Below are 22,196 nucleotides of genomic sequence, written 5' to 3' on the forward strand. Positions count from 1 at the left end.
GGTTGGAGGGGGGAGGCTGGACACAGGGACAATGGCTGCCATCAGTGCTGAAGCCAGAGATTGCAGGGTTCGCTGAAGGACAGCCTGACCAGAATGAATGCCTTCCAGGAATGCATTACCGTGTTTCAACTCTCGTTCTACACCGTGGATGGCATTCACAATGGTAGACTGCCCAACAGTGAGTGACCTGAGGAGGTCAATGGCCTCCTTACTGAGGGCAGCAGGGGTGACTGGGGCAGGGCCTGAGGTGCCTGGGGCGAAGGTGATGCCCACCCTCCTGGGTGAGCGGGCACGGGACACACACTGAGGGGCTGCTGGGAGGGCGGTGCTGGTAGGGGAGGTGGCGGCTGTACCTGTAGAAGTGGGGCGCACAGATGGTGCCGCCACCACAGGGGAGCTCCCATCAGCGGACGAGTCTGTATCGCTGGATGGTGATCTGGTGGCCGACGTGAAGCTCCCCTCGCTCTCCGTCCCACTGGTGAATTCAGAGTCTGTGGTGTGGCCCTCCATGGCCATGTGGGATGCAGCTCCCTCGTGCTCCGGTGCCACTGTACCTCTGCCTGTTGATGCTGATGTACAAAAGGACAGGAGAGCAGGAAAAGGGGGGAGACAGAAGAAAGAGAGTTTTAGTGCATGGCATACCGCTACCGTTGGCGGACAAGACAGACGCAGCAGCCCCATGCATTACGCCGTGCTCCTGACCTCTGCACATGCTATTTCTGGGAAATGGCCTACATGACAATGGTAGTAATCTGCCCACATGGATGGCAAAGGGGCAACTATACATCAACTTCCCTCTGTTGTGAGCTGGGGTAGAGATGCCACATGGCCTACATAACGGAGGGGCCTTGCCTACCTAACTCGCCCTGGCCTAGGGACACTCACAACCCACCACCCCCACCCAGACACCTCCACTGCACGCAAAGTCCATATGATGAGGTAGTACTCACCCCCTTGTGTCTGCTGTGATGTCCTTAAGCGCCCATCCAACTCTGGGTAGGCCACCGCCAGGATCCGGAACATCAGGGGGGTCATGGTGCGATGGGCACCCCTCCCACGTTGGGAGGCCATCCCCAGCTGAGCCTCTGCCGTCTTCTTGCTGCAGCGGCGAATGTCCTCCCATCTCTTACAGCAGTGGGTTCCCCGTCTCTGGTGGGCCCCCAGGGTCCGGACTTCCTTGGCGATGGCACACCAAATGTCCCTCTTCTGGTGGGCGCTGACCTACATGACACGCACAAGGAAAGAGGACAGTCATTACCTACTGCACCGTCGTTGTGATTGGCCCCCTCCCAACTCTATCCCTGTGGCCCATTCATTCCCATGCATAACTGTTCTATGTACTCTGCCCCCTTCCCTCATCCACCCAGCCCTCTCCACCCAAGCCTAGCCGATCCAACGTGCTCCCTGTGTACTAACCTGTTGGTCTGGAGGACCGTAGAGTAGCGTGTACTGGGGAGGACACCATCCACAAGTTTCTCCAACTCCTGTGCAGTGAAGGCAGGGGCCCTTTCCCCAGACGCAACAGCCATCGTCGCTTCCAGACCGAGGTCACAGCAGCACTAGCAGTGTAGGTCCTCTCCTGTAGAAGGTCAGGTATCTAGTGATTGAAGAGATAGAAAATGGTGGTGACGTCCGCGGCGGTGCGCATCATCACCGGCGGTGCACCTGTTCATTGGCTCCTGGGACCCATAGGCGGTCATTCTGACCCTGGCGGTAAAAACCGCCAGGGCCGTGGTCCGCGGGAGCACCGCCAACAGGCCGGCGGTGCTCCTTTGGGCATTCTGACCGCGGCGGTACAGCCGCGGCCAGAAACGGAAAGTCGGCGGTCTCCCGCCGGCTTTCCGCGGCCCAGGGGAATCCTCCATGGCAGCGCAGCTTGCTGCGCCGCCATGGGGATTCCGACCCCCATACCGCCATCCTGTTCCTGGCGGTTTCGGCCGCCAGGAACAGGATGGCGGTATGGGGTGTCATGGGGCCCCTGGGGGCCCCTGCAGTGCAATGGCATGGGCACTGCAGGGGCCCCCGTAAGAGGGCCCCACTTAGAATTTCAGTGTCTGCTTAGCAGACACTGAAATTCGCGACGGGTGCTACTGCACCCGTCGCACCCCTTCCACTCCGCCGGCTCCATTCGGAGCCGGCTTCCTCGTGGAAGGGTGTGTCCCGCTGGGCTGGCGGGCGGCCTTTTGGCGGTCGCCCGCCAGCCCAGTGGGAAACCCGGAATGACCGCCACGGTCTTTTGACCGCGGTACGGTGTTCTGGCGGTTCCCGCTTGGCGGGCGGCGGGTGTCCAATGTTAACCAATGCAGCATTGCGCCGCGCTCTACGACCGCCTACCGCGATGGTGTCCAACGCCAGCGCAGTTACCCCACAATCCCATTGTCCCAGTTTAGAGGTCAGGCAGCCGCCATTTCAGGGGCCCACATGGCTTCAATTACTACTGCATCACACATACCGAGGCCTACACTCAAAACCTTTCCCGGAAGGGTTAATTGTCTGTTGTAGTCTTGTGTGTGACTGTGGGTACATACCTGGAGGAATGCTGACAGTTTCTTCACTCTTGTCCTTCTTAGGCACCGTCAGTTGCGACATATTGGAAGATGGCGGAATCCGCCGGTGTACCGACCGCTGGTGGACCTGTTGACAATGGAAGAACGACATGTCATCGTGACCTACCGGTTTGACCGTGCCACAATCCAGGAACTATGTACCCAGTCGGAGCCAGACCTGATGTCACCAATCCACCATCCGACTGGAATCCCCCCTGACGTGCAGGTGCTGTCAGTGCTGCATTTTCTTGCAAGTGGGCCTTTTCAGACAACAGTGGCCATGGCATCAGGGATGTCCCAGCCTATGTTTTCCAACGTCTTGTCCAGAGTGTTGTCTGCCCTGCTGAAACACATAAGGAGAGACATCATTTTCCCTGAGGTGGAGGATTTGCCTCGAGTGAAAGGTGATTTCTATGCCCTTGGACATATCCCCAACGTCATAGGTTCCATTGATGGGACCCATGTAGCTCTGGCCCCCCCACAGGAATGAACAGGTGTACAGGAACAGGAAGAGTTATCATTCTATGAATGTACAGATGGTCTGTTTGGCAGACCAGTACATCTCGCAGGTAAATGCTATGTTCCCTGGCTCTGTGCATGACGCCTACATCCTGCGGAATAGCAGCATCCTTGATATGATGGGTCAACTCCAGAGGCACCGTGTATGTCTATTGGGGGACTCTGGTTACCCCAACCTGTCCTGGCTATTGACCCCAGTGAGGAATCCCAGGACCAGGGCAGAGGAACGGTACAATGATGCCCATGGGCGAACTAGGAGGGTAATCGAACGCACCTTCGGCCTTCTTAAGGCCAGGTTCAGGTGCCTCCATATGACTGGTGGATCCCTATTCTACTCACCGAAGAAGGTGTGCGACATCATCATCGCCTGCTCCATGCTCCATAACTTGGCATTGCGACGCCAGGTGCCTTTTCTGCAGGAGGATGATCCATATGACGGTGTTGTTGCAGCGGGGGAGCCTGTGGAGCCTGTGGACAGTGATGAGGATGAAGTTGATGAAGATGAAAACGACAACAGGGAGTCAGTCATACAGCAATATTTTCAGTGAGACACAGGTGTGTACATTTTCATGTTTCACATATTATTAACTTTCACACATCTACCTCTATCCTGTACCTACATTTCACTCCCTATTTGTTAACTGAGTTTTCCCCTTCCATTTCAGTTTCACTATTGTGGTAACCTACGTGTCAACAGCTTGCACCCTTGAAAGACTTGTGATGTGTGACATTGGTATGTTGGCCTTCCAATGGGTAACCTTTTTTAACACTGTAATTGACAATACAAAGTTCACAATCATTGACTGACTCCAGTTTTATTAGTGTTTCAAGCGTGTTTATTTAAGTGCATAACAATGAAGGGGGGTTGTGAAATGGGGATGGGTGATGGTGGAGGAATGTCCATGGCAGAGTCCAGTCTATTAGTCTCACAGGTACATTGCACATCTGGCCATTGGAAGTGGAGCTGGGGCAGTTCCGATTTGGACAGGGTAACAAAGTGGGACAGTGGGAGTACGATCAGGGTGGTCTTATTTCCTGGCGGGGGTCTTGCCATCTTGCTCTGTCCTGTTCCTGGATCTCAGGGCCCACTTGAGTGGTGGTGGTCCGTCTGCAGGGGATGGGGTGCTGGTGTGTTGGTCCTGTGGCAGTGCCTCCTGTCCATTAGCGCCGGCGGAGGTGGTGGGCATTTCATCATCGTGGCTAGTGTCAGGGGCCCCTGGGAGTGCCACGGTGTCCCTCAAGGTCTTTTGAATGTCCGTCAGCACCCCTACAATGGTGCCCAGTGCGGAGCTGATGGTCGTGAGCTCCTCCCTGAACCCCAAATACTGTTCCTCCTGCAGACACAGGGTCTCCTGCAACTTGGCCAGTACCATTGCCATCGTCTACTGGGAGTGGTGGTATGCTCCCATGATGGAGGGGAGGGCCTTGTTGAGAGTAGGTTCCCTTGGCCTGTCCCCCACTGTCACACAGCAGCCCTCCCAGTTCCCCTGTGTTCCTGTGCCTCCGTCCCCTGGACCGTGTGCCCACTACCACTGCCCCCAGGTCCCTGTTGTTGTTGGGGTGGTGGGTTAGCCTGTGTGCCCTGTAGTGGTGGACACACCGCTGATTGACCTGTCCTGGGAAGGGAGGTTTGGGCCCGCTGGGTGGGTGCTGTGCTGGTGTTCCCAGAGGGTGGCAGTTCGGTGTTGGGCTGTGGCCGGGCAAGGGGAACCGACTGTCCTGAGGCCCACGATGGTCCGGGCTGGTCATCAAGATCCAGTGGGGCAGAGCTGCTGTCGTCACTGTGGGCCTCTTCTGGGGGTGGAGTGGTGTTGTCTGGACCCTCTGGTGTGGTGACGTTCCTTCGGGTTCCTGCGGGGTATGAGTACATGATTATTGCATGTGTGTGTTTCATGATGTGCAATGTTTGGGTGCGCGTGTACCCCAGTGCAGGCATTCCTATGTGGGGGCTTGTGTGGTGATAGTTGGGGGGTGTTGTGGGTCTGTGCAGTGGACATGCTTTAGTGATGGGTATCCATGCTTAGTTAGGTCATACAGGTTTTGGGGTTGGGATGGGTGGTTGGTGTCATGGGTAGATAGGTGAGGATTTGGAGTGATAGGGGAGGGTTGTGAGGGTGGGGGGGTGTGATAGCATGCAGGTAGGGGGGGGATATGATAGTTGAAATTTGACTTACCAGTGTCCGTTCCTCCAACGACTCCTGCGAGGCCCTCAGGATGCAAGATGGACAAGACTTGCTCCTCCCATGTTGTTAGTTGTGGGGGAGTAGGTGGGGGTCCGTCGCCAGTCTGCTGTACCGCGATTTTGTGCCTGGATACCGTGGAACGCACCTTCCCCGTAGGTCGTTCCACCTCTTCCTGATGTCCTCCCTATTTCTTGGGTGCTGTCCCATAGCGTTGACCCTGTCGGCTATTCTTTGCCATAGCTCCATCTTCCTGGCTATTGATGTGTGCTGTACCTGTGAGCCAAATAGCTGTGGCTCTACCCGGATGATTTCCTCGACCATGACCCTGAGCTCCTCCTCGGAGAAGCGGGGGTGTCTTTGGCGTGCCATGGGGTGTGATGTGTGGGGTGGTGTATGTGTTGATGAGTGTGGTGAGTGTAGTGGTATGTGGTGTTTTGTGCGTGGGTGTTGTGTGGGTGATGGTGTAGTGTGCCTCTGTGTGATGGGGTTCTCTATTCTGTGCTGTCTCTCTCTGGCCTTCTCTCAGAAATTGTGGTTGTAAGGGTTTGTGTGTGATGTGGGTGTGTGTTTTATATTGTATTGGGTGTGTGGGAGTGGTTTTTGTATGTGTATCAGGTGTGTGTATTTGGAATTGTCCAATGTGGCGGTGTTTTGTAGATGTGTGTGTATTTTGAGCGCGGCGGTGTGTACCGCCAATGGAATACCGCAGTTGAAAGACCGTTGAGTGGATTCGTGGGTCGTAATAGCATGGGCGTGTTTCTGTTGGCGTGGAGGTGGAGGATTTGTTTCCGCATGTTTATCGCTGACCTTTGGTGTGGCGGTGTTGTGTGGGTGTCTGAATTTCGGCGGATTCCGAGATGTGTGTCATAATAGCTGTGGCGGTCTACCGCGGCCGCGGCGTTGTATTGGCGGTCTTCTGCGCGGTGGTAAGCGCCTTATACCACCAAGGTCGTAATGACCACCAATGTTCCACAAGTTCAATTTCATGGGAAATCATACCCCTAGCTCACTTTAAGAAGCCTTCAATTGTGATTCCCTTAGATATGAGACCAGTACAGTCAACAGTCTTTCCCTTACCGATCTTTGAAGAAAAATGAAAGATATGGGCCAGCCCAGCCTCTTCTGGGTTCTGAGGAGAACAGGCAGGCCTACTCTTGTCCCGGTCTTTGCCCAGGCATATAACGCACTATGTGGAAAGTAGCCGCAATATACAGCACTTTGCCCCTCCTGTTGGCACTGTGATTCTGGGGGTTCTAATTCTGAGTCACCAACATGCACCACAACTTAGGCCCAGATTTACAAGAAAGTAGCCATCAGTCATGATGCACCACTTTTAAAAGTTGCTCCTGTCCTACCTAACGTCACCATGGTTGCGCCGTATTTACAACATGACGCACCATGACGGTCGTTTCCACAATAGGGTCATAATTCATGATGCTATTGTGGCACTTTGCAGCATTAGCACCATAAATGATGGTGCTAGTGCAGCAAAGTAGGAGGGAGGTTACTATGAGTCTGTCACTTTAACACCTGCCCTGTGCAGGTGTTAAAAATGATCGAAAAATGACGCAGTGAATTCTTGTAGATTTCACTGCCATTTTTCTGGGCCTCCTAACGGGGTAAAGCCCCCTTTGCATACATTATCCCTGCGCAGGCATAATGTGAGGCCAAGAGTTAAAAAGTGGCACAATGCATGCAATGCTCCACTCTACAAATATGGCACTGGGGAATGGCCTCCTTAACGCAACATGACACTAGTGTGGCGCAAGGAGGCACAAGGGCCTTGTAAATTTGGCCCTTAGTACTTAAAACCTGCAGCAGGAGATGGCATTGGACTCTGAAGGGGACGACATCCTACTCTCCATCGTGGGGCTGCAAGGCTATTTGAGAGCCCGTGCCAGAAATGGGAGTGAGGCAAAGGTAATTTCAGCTTTGGGGGCTCTGGGGGAAAACGTAGGGCAGAGTTGCTGCATCCCCCCTCCAGAAGCAGAAGAGCTGAATATTCATCACCTTGCAGTGCTTTAAAAATCATACAAGACAACAAATGCCCAAAGCAGCCTCACCAGAGAAGTAAAAGTACACAGAATATGTCCAGTATCTTTTCAATTCCCACATCCCACCAAATACCGAGCATCAGAATTATTCATCCCCATAATGGGGAATAATTTACAGGACACAGATATACTTGGTCAGACACTATGGGGGTCATTACGACTCCCGCCGGACGCGGTGACCGCGCGCCTGGTGGGAGCCGCCAAAATACCGTACCGCGGTCGCAAGACCGCGGCGGGTATTTTGAGTTTTCCCCTGGGCTGGCGGGCGGCCGCCCGCCAGCCCAGGGGAAAACGACCTTCCCACGATGAAGCCGGCTCGTAATCGAGCCGGCGGAGTGGGAAGGTGCGACGGGTGCAGTAGCACCCGTCGCGTATTTCACTGTCTGCAATGCAGACAGTGAAATACTGAGCGGGGCCCTCTTACGGGGGCCCCTGCAGTGCCCATGCCATTGGCATGGGCACTGCAGGGGCCCCCAGGGGCCCCGCGACACCCCCTACCGCCATCCTGTTCCTGGCGGGCGAACCGCCAGGAACAGGATGGCGGTAGGGGGTGTCAGAATCCCCTCGGCGGCGCAGCAAGCTGCGCCGCCTTGGAGGATTCAATGGGGCAGCGGGAAACTGTCGGGAGACCGCCAGTTTCCCTCTTCTGACCGCGGCCAAAGCGCTGCGGTCAGAATGCCCTGCGGGGCACCGCCAGGCCTATGGCCCTCATTATGACATTGGTGGGAAATCCCACTTACAGCCACGCTCCGGCCGCCAACTTACCACCGCCGCAGCGGATATCCATTCTCCATATTATGACACACCCACCAATACGTCAGTATTCAGCTACATACATAAATCCGCCAGCCCAAAAGTCAGTGATAAACTGGCGGTATCAATACCCATACCATTACGCCAACAGAACAACGCCTACCACATTATGACCCACGAATCACCACGGTGGAAATTTAACGGCGGTAAACCATTGGCGTTACATACCGCCACGCTCAAAATGGACACACACAAACAAAACAGCACCACATTGGACAATTCAAACAACACACACCTGACACCCATACACACACCACACCCACATACCCACACCACTATAAAACACATACCCACATTACCCACAACCCTCTACGATTACAAACAATTGCAAACAGAGAGACACCAAGACCACTGACACAACTAGATCCACATACTATTCACACCTATACATCACTCACGCACTCCACATCACACACTCCAACACATTACCCAAAACACCCTCACCAACATACATCACACAACACACATGGCACCACAAAGACACCCCCGTTTCACAGAAACTAAGGGTCACGGTGGAGGAAATTGTCAGAGTATTGCCACAGCTATTTAGCTCAGGTGCAGCAGATATCAATAGCCATGAAGATGGAGCTAGGGTGGAGAATCGTGGACAGGGTCAACGCTGTGGGGCATCACCTAAGAACAAGAGATGACATCAGGAAGAGGTGGAACGACCTGTGGGGGAAGGTACGTTCCATAGCAGCAAGACACCAGCTCACTATCCAGAGGACTGGCAGTGGACCCCCGCCTCCTCCCCCACAACTCACAGCATGGTAGGAGCAAGTCTTGGCAATTCTGCATCCTGAGGGCCTGGCCGGAGTCGGAGGAGGACTGGACTCTCCTAAGTCAACTCTCCACTATTATCGCCCCCCTACCTGCATGCTATCACATACCCTCACCCTCACCCCCATCACTGCAGTACATCCCACACACCTCACCATCACAACCCACTCATCCCAATGCCAAGCCCTGCATGCTGTACCAATGCATGGGCACCCCTCACAACCATGCATGGGCTCTCCATCACTAAAGCATGCACACCATAGAGAATTAACTATCCCACCACACACTAACATGCACAAGTGAAAGCTGCCAGGGCTAATCCAACCATAGAGAGGAAGTCATGGATGTACAATATGTCAGACACAGAAACCATAACACATTATTTACATCCCCACAGGTACCCCAGCCAGTGTCACTAGAGAGCAGGCGCCAGCCCTATCCAGTCCTCCAACTGAAGATGCCCACAGTGATGACAGCAATTCTGGTCTTCAGGATCTGGATGACCTACCTGGCCCATCAGGGACCACTGGACAGCCGGTTACCCAAGCCCAGTCACACATCACCACAGAGCCTCTCCCATCAGGAAACAGCATCACAGCACCCACCCAGCGTATCCATACCTCTGTCCCCTGGACATATCAATCAGCAGTCCCAGGACACGATGGACCTGATCCTGGACAATGTGCAGGAGAACAGGCGGCTGCAGGAGGGACAGTACCAGGGGATCAGGGAGGAGTTGAGGGCCATCAACAACACCCTGATCTCCATAGCAGGGGTGCAGGCAAACATGGTCAACATTATAGGGGAGGCAGTCTCACACCAGCGGGCCCCTGCCACTAGCCAGACATCTGAACAGCCTTCCACCTCCGCTGCCACTAGTGGCAAGGAGGCACTGCCACATAACTCACAGGCTACCAGCACCCCTGCAGAACGTGAACCACCCAGCAAACATTCCCTGCGATCGAGACAGAAGCCAGAGACACTTGCCATGACCACCACCAGGAAATGAGACTCTCCTGATTGTCCCCTTTGTGTCCCACTCAGTCACCCTGTCCACCTTGAACTGCCATTGCTCCCCTTCCTATGTCCCCTTGGACAATGCACCTGTGCTACAAACAGACTGGAACAATACCCTGAACTTTCCTCCATCATCAACCAATTCAGTTGCACTTGCCCCTCTTTATATTAGCACTTCAATAAACACCCTTTGGAAGAAAAAAACATTTGGAGTATGTCATGTATATCAAATATGTATTCATTGAAACAGGTACAAACATTGTACATCAACTGTACAGAGAATGAGCATAGGTTAATGACCTGTAGCTGGCTTTAGTGATCACACCAGGAGTATATGTCAGGTCACCAACATCTGCAAAATGAATTGCCAGAGGGAACAGTAAGTGGGCATAGAATTGGAAAATATCAGCATGCCATTGCCACACAAATTACAACCAAATTCATTGAAATGTAAAGTAACACAGTCCCACCTGTGTGCCATTGGAAGTATTGTAGGATCATATATGTTCTGTTGTCCTCATCCTCATCCTCTGCCTCCTCAACCTCACTGTCCACAGGGTCCACTGCTGGCACACAGGCATCTCCAGCCTCCTCCTCCTGCAGGAGTAGGACATGGCGTCTGAGGGTCAGGTTATGCCACATGCAGCATGCCACCAATACATGGCAGGCCTTACTTGGTGAGTAGCACAGGAAACCACCTGTTAGATGGAGGCACTGAAACCTGGTCTTTAGGAAGCCAAAGGTCCTTTTAATGATCCTTGTGGTACGCCCATGTGTCTCATCATAACGTTCTTCTATCCTTGTCCTGGCATTCCTCACAGGGGTCAGCAGCCATGATAGGTTTGGGTAACAAGAGTCACCTGCAAATATTGAGGGCCAACATTTAGCCACACACTGTCCTATTTGGCCCACACAATACCCATACACCAACATCTACTGGGTGGGAACCAGGGCTCACCTATTAGCCACACCCTGTGTCTCTGTAGTTGGCCTATCACATTTGGAATGCTGCAATTCCTCAGAACAAAGGTATCATGCACGACCAAGGATACTTAGCATTGACGTGGGAAATGTACTGGTCCGCCAAGCACAACATCTGAACATTCAAGAATGGAAACTCTTACGATTCCTGAACACCTGTTGATTCTGCTGGGAAGGGGAGGGGACAAAAGCAATATGTGTTCCATCAATTGCCCCAATAATGTTGGGTATGTGTCCCATTTCATAAAACTCCGTCTTCACAGTGGCCAAATCCTCAACCTGCGGGAAAACAATGTAGCTCCACATGTTTTATTTCAGGGCAGACAACACTCTTGTCAGCACGTTTGAAAACATTGGCTGTGACATTCCTGCTGCCAAGGCCACTATCACTTGAAAAGAACCAGTTGCCAGGAAATGGAGTACTGATAGCACTTGCACAAGAGGGGGGATCCCATTGGGGTGAAGGATAGCAGATATCAGGTCAGGCTCCAACTGGGCACACAACTCTGTGATTGTGGCCCTGTCAAGTCTATAGGTGAGGATAATGTGCCTGTCCTCCAGTGTTACCAAGTCCACCAGGGATCTGTACACAGGGGTATGTCTCCATCTCCTATTCATCCGCAGCGGTAGGAAACTAAGGGACAAAAGAGTGAGGAGCCGGTCACAAACTGAACAATCAAGCTACAACAGTAGTTTACATCCTGTAAACATGTAATGGGTCAGTGTGATTTGTCCAGTATGTGCTAATATCTCTTGAGACGCAGCATTATTCCAGGGCCTGCCCCCCCCGAAATGGCATCCCCCTCTCGTGTGTGGAGGAACAGGTGGAAGTGAGGTAATTCTGCTGACGTTGTGCGCCTTTGCTGGAGGCGGTCGGGAACCGCCGTGCAACTCCTCATTGGTTAACATTGGGCCCTATCAGGTACAGTGGCCAATGGTGATGTACGCCGGCGGTGATGGTATACACCGCTGCGGACGTGACTGCCATTTTCTATTTGATTCCTCACTTGCTACCTGACCTTCAATAGGAGAGGACGTTCACTGCATGTGCTGCTGTGACCTGTGTCTGGAACCTTCCAATGGTCTGTGTGCTGGGGAAAGGGCCCCAGCCTTCACGTTGGAGGAGTTGGAGAGACTGGTGGTTGGGGTCCAACCCCAGTACGGACTGCTGTATGGGCCTCCAGACCAACAGGTGAGTACACTGTGGGCACGATGCATGTGGCATGAATGCATGGAGTGGTGTGTGTGAAGGCCTCGTGTGAGGGGAGGGGGTGGATGTCCTCTTGGCGGCGTACAGGTTGTGTGCTGGGCCATGTGTGTGGCAATGGTGATAGGAACGGGTATGGTGAGCCATATGTGTAACAGGCAATACTGTCTGTTTAATGGTATTTTCCTGTGTGTATTGCCTCTGCAGGTCAGTGCCCATCAAAAGAAGGGTCTATAGCATGTCATCGCCAAGGAGGTGCACACCTGGGGTCTATGGCAGGCGGAGCACCCACTGTCGCAAACAGTGAGAGGACCTGAGATGCTGGGCATGGAAGATGGCAGAAGCCCAGCTGGGGATGGCCTCCCAACGAGGAAGGGGTGCTTGTCGGACCCTGACCCCCCTGATGGCCCGCATACTGGCGGTGGCCCACCCTGAGCTGGATAGGCACTTGAGGGCATCACAGCAGCCACAACGGGGTGAATACAGTGGCTATCATTACACCTTACGGCTGGTAGGGTGGTATCCGGGTGGTGGTTGTGTGTCCTTGGGTGCCCCTAGGCCAGTCCAGACATGGCAGCGTAGGTCCCCTGCTCGCAAGGGTTCTGAAGGGATAATCCTGCTACCTAGCTTGTAGGCATCCACTACCGTTCAAGGTTGCTTGGGTCGAAGGTGTGCTGGATTTGCCAGTGTGTGCCCCTCTTCATGCCTTGGTGGCTATCAATATCACTGGTAGTGCAATGCATAGTGCGTAGGGCTGTTCCCTGTGTGTGAGTGTGTTGTGTATGCCAACGGTGGTGTTGGTGCAGCCATTGACCAAGTGTATCCTTTGTCTCTTACCCCCCTTCGTCACTCTGTCCTTATGTGCATTAGCATCATCTGCGGAGGAGCAGAAGCACCGGCAACGGAGGGAGCTGCATCCCACAGGACCCAGGTGGCGGAGTTCACCAACGGTGAGGGCACCAGTGGGATGGAGGGTGAGGGGAGCACCACGGCGGAGACTAGAGGGGACAGTTCAGACACAGATACCTCCTCCAAAGCTCCCTGGTGGTGGTGGACACTTCTGTGACCACCCGAGCTACAGGTACAGCCGCCACCCCCGTACCAGCACCACCCTCCCAGCAGCCCCTCATCGAGTTGCCCGTGCCTGCTCACCCAGGGTGGTGGACATCTCCTTCACCCCAGGCACTTCAGGCCCTGTCCCAGTGAGCCCTGCTACCCTGAGTGAGGAGGCTATTGACCTCCTGAGATCCATCTCTGTAGGGCAGTCAACCATTGTGAATGTCTGTAGCCCAGATGCAACAGACAAATACATTCCTGGAGGGCATTCACATTGGCATGACGGCACAACAGATATCGATCCAGGCTCTGGCCTCCTCTCTGATGGCAGCCATTGTCCCTGTTTCCACCCTCCCCCCTCCAACTACCTCTTCCCTATCCCATTCCCTCAACCCAAACCTATCCCAAGCACACATGCGCACGAGCATGCCCACAAGACAACACAGAAGAGCGTCACAGGCAAACACAATCACCACACATCATCCCACAGGCACTCACACAAATACCATCCAGATGCAGACATACCAACATCCACTATTTCCACTGTATCCTCCTCCTCCTCCTTCCTCCCAGTTCCGTCTACACTCACACCTGCATGCACTACATCATCATTCACCACTCGCATTACCACCACACCTAGCAGAATACACACCTCACTGGCAGACACCTCCATAACAGCCATGCACACGTCCCCTGTGTCCCCTCCCACTGTGTCTTTCCCCCCTCCCAAGGTACACAAACGTAAGCACTCAGACACCCAACAGCCATCCACCTCACAACAGCATCCAGCCCATGCACCTGCACCCAAAATCTGCAAACTGACACCTCCTACAGCCACTCCCTCTTCCTCCTCTCCCAAACCTTCTCCCTCTTCCCACCCCGTGTCCCTAAAAAACCTTTCCTTTCCTCCATTGACCTCTTCCCTACCCCTCTCCCCATCCTACATTTCTGCCCAGGGTGGAAAAAACCCAGCCAAGCACCTCAGCCACCCAGTGCACAGGCCCAGTAGTCACCACACACACCCGTGGTGGGAAAGGGTCCAGGGCACTTGTCCTGATGGTGAAGGAGCCTGCACCAGGCAGCCTCAAGGGAAAGGAGCCTGCCCAAGCTGCTGCCAGGAAGACTAAGGAGCCTGCCCCAGCTGCTGCCAGGAAGACTAAGGAGCCTGCCCCAGCTGCTACCAGGAAGAGCAAGGAGCCAGCACCAGCAGGCAGGAAGCGCAAGGCCCCTGGGGCAGGAACTCTGATGGAGGCCCCACCACCAACCATGGTTGTGCAGCCATCCGAGGCTGCAGGGGATGGGCAGGAGCCTCCCCCCACCAGCAGCTGCAGCACCACTACCTCCAGTGGGCAGGCGTCCGAGGCTGCAGGGGATGGACTGGAGCCTCCCTTCACCAGCAGCAGCACCAACACTTCCAGTGGGCAGTCGTCCGAGGCTGCAGTGAATGGGCTGGAGCTTCCCCCCACCTGCAGCACCACCACCTCCAGTGGGCAGCCGTCTGAGGCTGTAGGGGATGGGCCGGAGCCTCCCCCACCAGCAGCAGCACCACCACCACCATTGAGCAGCCGTCAACACCGGCAGGCGGTATGTAATCCCACCTGAGAGACTGTAACCTTGCACTCCCCAGGATCAAGAGCACAGGGCACGATGCCCCATCCAGAACCAGTGGGTAAGACCCCCACCTACCCCAGCATCCCCAGGATCAAGAGCACAGGGTACGATGCCCCCTCCAGAGCCGGTGCTAATATATTGAGGGGCAAGTGCAATGGGATGGAGTGATGATGGAGGAAATTCCAGGGTATTGTTCCAATCTGTAGCACAGGTGCATTGTATAAGGGGCATAGGAAGGTGAACAATGGCAGTTCAAGGAGGACAGGGTGACTGAGTGGGACACAAGGGTGACAATAAAGGGAGGCTCATTTCCTGGCGGGGGTCTTGGCAATAGTCTCTGGCTTCCATCTGGATTGCAGGGAATGTTTGCGGGTTGGTTCTCCTTCTGCAGGGGGAGGAGTGTTGATGGCCTGTGAGTCATGTAGAGTGGCCTCCTGTCCACTAGCGACAGTGGAGGTGGAAGGCAGTTCAGATGTCTGGCTAGTGGCAGGGGCCCGCTGTTGTGTGACTGCCTCCCTCATAATATTGGCCATGTCTGCCAGCACCCCTGCTGTGGAGACCAGGATGGTGTTGATGGCCTGCAAGTCCTCCCTCATCCCCTTGTACTGTCCCTCCTGCAGCTGCCTGTTCTCCTGCACATTGTCCAGGATCCGGCCCATCGTGTCCTGGGAATGTTGGCATGCTCCCAGGATCTCTGCAAGTGCCTCCTGGAGAGTCAGTTCCCTTCGCCTGTCCTCCCCCTGGTGCACAGCACTCCTGACAGTTTCCCTGTTGGCCTGTGGCCTGTTGGCCTGTGCCTCTGTCCCCTGAACCGTGTGCCCACTGCTACTGACCCCAGGTCCCTGATTGTCTTGTGTGCAAGGTGTGTCCTGGGGTCCCTGTAGTGGTGGGCACACCGCTGATTGACGTGTCCTGGGGACAGAGGTGTGGGTACGCTGGGTGGGTGCTGTGGTGTTGTTTCCAGATGGGGAGGCTCTGTGGTGGTGTGCGACTGGTCCTGGATACCCGTCTGCCCAGAGGTCCCTGATTGGCCAGGTTGGTCATCCAGATCCAGGAGACCAGAGTTGCTGTCATCACTATGGGCCTCTTCAGTTAGGGAACTGGATATTGCTGCCACCTCCTCTCCAGTGACATTGGCTGGGGATGTAAATGATGTGTTATTTTTTCTGTGCCTGACATATTGTGCATCCGTGGCTTGCACTCTTTGGTTGTATTTGCCCAGGCAGTTTTCACTTGTGTAAGGTGGTAGGCGATGTGCTAACTGATTCTCTCTAGTGTGCATGCTTTAGTGATAGGTGGGGTATGTGGGGGAGGTTGAGTGATGGGAGTTTGGGTGAGAGTATGTGATGGCATGCAGGATAGGAGGGTGATAGTAGTAAAGCGTTGACTTACCAGAGTCCAGTCCTCCTCCAACTCCAGCCAGGCCCTCAGGATGCATGATTGCCAAGACTTGCTCCTCCCATGCTGCAAGTTGTGGGAGGAGGTGGGGGTCCACCGCCAGTCCTCTGTACAGCGAGTTAGTGCGTTGCTGCAATAGAACGTACCTTTCCCCCTAGAACGTTCTACCCCTTCCTGATGTCATCCCTAGTTCTTGGGTGCTGTCCCACGAAGTTGACCCTGTCCAAGATTCTCCACCATTGATCCATCTTCCTAGCTATCGATATCTGCTGCACCTGTGCTCCACATAGCTGTGGCTCTACCCTGATGATTTTCTCCACCATGACCCTTCGCTCCTCCTCAGTGAATCAGGGGTGTCTTTGTGGTGCCATGGGTGTTGTATGAGGTGTAGGTGAGGGTGTGTTGGGTAATGTTTTGGGGTGTGTGCACATTAAATCCTCATATGACATATGCCACATTCAAACAATCGACCCCCCTCGCCCCCCACCAAGGAAGAGCAGAAGTTAATAGACAATTTTAGGGTATCAAAGATATAAAAGATAAGGCTTCAAGTATTTTACAAATTTACAAAGACAGCAGCTAGCAGATGGCTACAGCATTCGTGGAGACAGTCTCTTGCCTCTAAGGCTGCAGTGCTGCAGGCCCCAACATGCACCACCACCCGGGCATGTATGTAAAGCAGCAGAGGAAATCATCAGAACGCCATTGGCACAACAACTTTGGATATCCCTGAAATCCAGAAGGGTGCTCCCAACAAATCCCAGAGCAACGCATAGTGCATCGGCCCCGCCGGAGTACCTGAACACAGGTGTAGCCCTCAAAGTTCCAACCAGGCCTCAAGGGTAGGGCAAGATAGTCCAGGGCCACCGGCAGGTCAGCCACCTCTCTTGCCAGCCCAGTGCCCTCACAATTAGACCCTGCTCAGGGGTCAGTGCAGCCAAGAGTCCATATTCTGAGTATTCCCAGCTATTTTCGAGCCCTGGGCCCCGCCACAGGACAAGGAGGTACCTGGCGAACTCGCCAACCCTGCCCCTCCCTAACAGCACTGGGTCAGACCGGCTACGGCCCCCAAAATGGTTTTACAACCATGGGAAAATCTCTTTCCACACCATAGCTGCTGTTGGCGAATGATTCCACACCCTTGACAGGGTGGAGAAGAGAGGCTTCCTAACTCCCTGTCTACCTAAGGACACCATGTTGTTACCCCTGGCATGGATGACAATGATGCCAGGAGGAGAGACCACACCTTTGTCCAAGGCCTTTGAAGGATAGTGAAATAAGTCCCCCTAGATTAATGCCTCCAATACCCACCCAATGATGCTCAAAACCTGCCTCTAGCTGAGCCCTCTTCAGGCCAGAGTCAGTGAAATATTGAGCTGCCCTTCACATGAAGGCATATCCACACCAGCATATTTGCATTGTACCACATCCGACAACTGAAACAGAGGGAAAAAGAATCCAGGTCACAGAGTAGCCTAAACCAGATGGTGGCACACATAGCGCTCATAGCATCTTGATTTCCACCTGCCAACCCTCTTGATGTCATACCCTGATAGGCCCAGAACAGCTGCTGTAGTGGCTGCGCCAATGTAGAAGGAATTAGAACTAACACCTGAGGACTCCTCACCCAAAAAGGTCCAGGGCGTCTTTACATACATGTGTAGACTGGAAGCGGGTGAGCAGAGACTCATCCGCGTGTAACAATGACTTGGAAGAACAACCCTCAGGGTGCACCTGGACAAACTCCCTAGCCTGTATAACCATGCAATGGGGGGGCCCTGGGACCAGACTTAGCCACTCCCACATCCATCTACCTGTGGGTCAGTCTTCGCTCTCCAGACCTTTACCAGAAGAAAACTATCAGTCAGTATAACATCACCAATTCAGTCCCAGAGCTCTGCCCAACCTTGAAGGATGCTACTAGCTAAAAGATCCTCTATGCCTCGAAAAAGGCAAGTGAGTAGGTGAACTGGAACAGACTAACTTAATTGCAATACCCCCACAATGTGTGCTAGCCTCACTACTTCGATGGGCCTCCTGGCGACTTCTTTAGGAGGGGTCATACGTTCCCAACCCGTGATAGCCCTCCTCACCCTAGGAGCTTTGGTTAGGTCCCTCACTCTCTTAAGCCCAGCGAAGAAGGCAATTGCTGACAGCTGCCTCTGTACTAGGTGCAGTGACTTTCCACATTCTCTTTGCCTTACCAGGAACTTTAGGATGCCCTCGGAGAGGAAATGCTTCACTGCAACAGGGGAATCAAAGGAGGCATCATATACCTGCCAAGCCAATTCGTACATACGCTTAGTCTTAGGCACCAGGGATGCAGTAAATCCGGTTGGGGGCAATGGACACTAAGCTTCCATAACTTCATAGGGAGGACTGACATCTTCTCGTCTGCTTGCGGCCACAGTGCTCTGAACTATGTCAACTTTGAAGGAGATAAGGCGTCAGCCACTGCGCTGGCTACCCCTGGGCAATGCTTTACTGAGAACACATTATGTGCCAAACAACTGCGAATAAGGGCCTTAAGCAAGTGCAGCACAAATGGGCACTTCACACTCTGGTTGTTTATACCCATGACTGCCGACATGCTGTCTGATCAGAACACAATCCTGCTGTTGGCCAAGGCATCTCCCCAGATCTGCAGCACCACTATGATGGGGAACAGCTCTAAGAAGGTAATATTGCGAGTGAGCCTTGAGACCATACATTCATCTGGCCAGTACTGCATGCATCATCTTGTACAGAAGATTGCACCAAAACCCACACTGCCCGCAGCGTCTGTGAACTGAGCCAGTTCAGTGCCATTGAAGTTATCTAGGAAACCCTTCCAAGTAATCAAATCCTTCCTGACCTTGGAAGACAGTCTGGTGTGGTGATGTTTAGCCTGAAGGCCTGTCATAGCCCTGGGAATATTCTTTGAAAAGACCCTTCCCTTAAGAATCACCTGCAATGCAAAACCTAACTGCCCAACCAGAACCTGCAACTGACGCAAAGTGACCTTCCTGCCCTTGACAACAGCCTCAATGGGTGCCTTGAACATCGTGATCTTATCTTCAGGGAGCCCGCACACACCAGCCACAGAGTCAATTTTGATACCCAGAAATATTATCTGCGTTGAAGGGCCCTATGTCTTGTCAGCTGCAAATGGCACCCTCAGGGCTCGGGTCAACTGTTGAAAGCCCAGCAAGGCCTTCTCGCAGTCTGTGGAACCTGAGGGTCCCATAAACAGGAAGTAATCAAATAAGGCACTACCGCGTCCGTGGCAGCCACATCCTTTACTGCCCATTCTAGGAACCTGCTAAAAGTCTTGAACACTGAGCATGCAATGGAGCATTCCGTGGGTATGCATATATCCACAAAAAACTGCTCCTTAAATGTAAACTCCAGTAGGCGAGTTTACACCGGATGCACTGTTAGGAGAGGGAAAGCATATTCAATGTTGGATTTAGCCATCAAGACTTCTCTACCTAACTTTTGCAATTTCCCCAGAGCCTCATCAAAATTGGTGTAGCGCACAGTGCCAAGATCTTGGCCCCAACCACCATTGACCAATGCACCCGCTGGGAAGGAGAGATTGTGGATTAAGCAAAATTTACTTGCCACTTTCTTAAAACCGTGGTATAGAACCTGGGCATCCCTAGAATTCTTGTACCTGCCAAGAAGATGAGCCAGAACATGGAGATGGATGGGTGTGGGAAGCTTGTTGGCATGTTTGTTATTACTTTTGGTAGGCTGTGCCTCCTTTGGTTTTCTGTCCTTCTTAATGCACTTGCTTTCAGGGTGCCCTTGAGACCCACAGAAGGAGCAGATGTGTTGATATTTGCAAGCAGGCCCACTACTGCATTCCTTTTTGTCATATTTCCACCAGGCAGGTTTTTTGTCACTAGAACTTTTGTCAGACCGAAAGGGTTGCCCGGCTTTTGACCCATAGGGGAACATGGTGAATTCAGAACATCATAGGTTGATCTTCCTTTGATCCCATGCCATTTCTGGACTGACTGCCTTCATCTGCCTACACTTAACATTGTATTGGAGCCAAGCAGAGCCCTGAAACTCTGAGGCAGCGGTATGAATTAGTGAGATGGATACAAACAGCTGGGGAACCAATGCTGGATATTTCTCGGTCATGATCACTGCATAAGTTAAAAATCCCGTTACCCAATTCTTCAGGGACCACTCCATCCTAACCTTCCATGGTCTGAGCTCCTCTTCCTTCCCCGATCTGGGCTTCCCCAGGACCAGACCCGCATTAATAAAGTAGAAAAATATCAACTTATTGTCCCTTACAAATGCGTTTTCTTTTGGTTTCTGCTGGTACATGCCAGGCAATTGCCACAGGAGGGGTCAGGGTGGGTGCTGTGGAACCAAGGAACAATTAACTGGTCAATAGAGGAGCCTGCACTGGGACGGTTGGCACCAGGAAAGGTACTACCAGTGGCTGCACCCACACCTACGGTGCAAAACCACCTTGCCTGACCACGGAATTGTCTGGGTAAGGGCCTGTCCACTTCCCACTCATCCAACCATCTGGACTGGGGATGGTACATAAGAAACCACTGTTGTGCTCTGGACCGCTGGAGGTTGCGACGACGTGGGAGCCAAACACCCACAGGTGAGACTTCACCTTTGGGCCCAGAACTATAGGGGTTAATTTGACCCTTTGCCCACAAGTTGGTGTTACCCACCGGGCCACCTGGGGGCTGAATTCCAGGGCTGGATGGAGGGGGAGCTGCCCCATGGACTCATGCACAGCAGCATCCTTTTATTGCATCTTCTTCCCAAGTTCCCTGAGGGAGCCAAAGACCTCCTGAGTCATGGGTGCATCGGGCCCCAGTCATGCACGTTTTGAGGCCATGCTAAGCACAAATTGGAGCAATGTTGCAACTATACTATCCTGCTCAAGAGTGCCCTTTCTATGCTAAAAGAGAAAAGGATGTAATAGATATACATGTATAAACAACTAAATAATATACACTCATCTATCCACAGAACTTCCATGCCATGTTATTGGGGGTTTCTGAAGTGTTATAAGATCTGGTTACAATGTTCAATCTGTTTTAGTGTAAGGTGAAGCTGTGAAAAAAGATAACTGTTACTAAGAAATGTGCATCCATAAATACATTAAACAGTGAAAGTGATAAATAAGATAATGTTAATCTCTTCAAAAACACCACTTTTGTAGTCACCTCTAGCCATAAAAATTGCAATATTCCCTATTCTTCCAAGTCTTCATGGTGGGGTATTGGGTAAGGTTTCCAATAATCAATAATTTTCCCTCGGCTACACCTCATTGGCTATGATACTGCCACAGCACAATGCTGCTGAAGTAATGCTAAATCTAGGCAGGAGAAGCTTTAAATTCACTATTCCCTATTCTTCCCAAAACGAAAAACGTAGCTGGGCTCACCTGGGCGCGAACTGCCGCAGCACAGGCTGCAATGCACAGACGGGTCCCAGAAAGTTAAGTCACACACTGCCTGCCTGCATTGTTTAATAACACATACTGTACAGACAATAACCGGTTTAGCCCACGGCTGCATTGCGTACGTTCCCTGATCACTGCCGTGAGCCTCCCATCGAGCTAACACAGTCCAAGGGCTTAGAGAGGCCATGGATTCACGGTATTTCTGTTTGCATGTGCTCGAGCGGTTAATTGCATGTGAAGTACAGTAGTGGCATGCTGGGGTACTTACCTAAAAATCCCTGTCGTACTGCGCACAGCAAACAAGACCAAGCAGTGATGAGGTTAATGAGCTAGGAAATGCTTCAGAACAGTAGGAAATGTGCTGTTATCAACTTTTCCATCATTGTCATACTTCATAGTTGTTTATATGCATTATCACTTTCTCAGCTCAAATAAGCCTTTTAGAGCGATAGTCGTGCTCTCCTACTGCAGAAAATGCTCATATTTGAATCTGGATTGAAGTGAATGAAAACAGTGTTTAAATGCCGCGGGGAGTGTTTTAAACATCATTTGGCGTACTTTAGCATACAAGCGAGCAAGTGATATTTATGTTGAAAATTAATG

At 52.7% G+C, this 22,196-nt stretch overlaps 1 pseudogene; it reads right to left on the reverse strand.

Moving 5' to 3' along the window:
• Positions 1-21,355: 21,355 nt before the first annotated feature.
• On the reverse strand, positions 21,356-21,488 carry LOC138302248 (U4 spliceosomal RNA; annotated as a pseudogene).
• Between the last annotated feature and the right edge of the window lie 708 nt (positions 21,489-22,196).

This window comes from Pleurodeles waltl, chromosome 6 (assembly GCF_031143425.1).
Source record: "Pleurodeles waltl isolate 20211129_DDA chromosome 6, aPleWal1.hap1.20221129, whole genome shotgun sequence".
Classification (NCBI taxonomy): domain Eukaryota; kingdom Metazoa; phylum Chordata; class Amphibia; order Caudata; family Salamandridae; genus Pleurodeles; species Pleurodeles waltl.